Source organism: Pteropus vampyrus, unplaced genomic scaffold (assembly GCF_000151845.1).
Source record: "Pteropus vampyrus isolate Shadow unplaced genomic scaffold, Pvam_2.0 Scaffold113, whole genome shotgun sequence".
NCBI classification, from domain to species: domain Eukaryota; kingdom Metazoa; phylum Chordata; class Mammalia; order Chiroptera; family Pteropodidae; genus Pteropus; species Pteropus vampyrus.
In genome coordinates this window covers 3,317,503-3,318,147 of record NW_011888894.1, presented here as the reverse complement: position 1 = coordinate 3,318,147, position 645 = coordinate 3,317,503, and positions in this window count along the sequence as shown.

The following is a 645-nucleotide window of genomic DNA, read 5'->3' as shown; positions in this document are numbered from 1 at the left end:
TAACCTGATGTCTTTCCATTCGGTAATATATCATGACTATCTTTCCATGTCAGTCAATATACTTTTACAGCACTATGTTCTAATTAACTTTTCGTTGGAATATACTGTACATTCAGAAAAATGTACATTTCATAAGTGTACAGCTAGATGAATTTTTACCAACTGAATACATTCATGCAACTAGCTACTGGATCAAGAAACAGAATATTACTAGTGTCCCAGAAGCCCTTCAAAGGACTCTTTCCAGTCATCTCCCTTCCCATTGTTCTTTTATCCTGACTTCTAACAGCATAGATTCTTTTCATAGATACGTATACTTGTTATAGGTTAAATTGTGTCCTCCCAAAAGTTATGTTGAAATCCTAACCCCAATACCTTCTAATGTAATCTTATTTGGAAATAAGGATCTATGCAAATGTTATTTGGAAATAAGGATCTATGCAAATAGGATCTATGCAGATGTTATCAAATCATTAGGGTGGGTCCTAATCTACTATGATTCTGCATTATGAAGACAGAGACACACAGAGAGAATACCATGTGATGAGAGAGGCTGAGATTGGACTGAAGATAACAGCTGCAAGCTAAAGAACAGCTACCCTAAGGCGCTAAGAAGAGGCAAGGAAGGATTCTACTCAGAGTCAG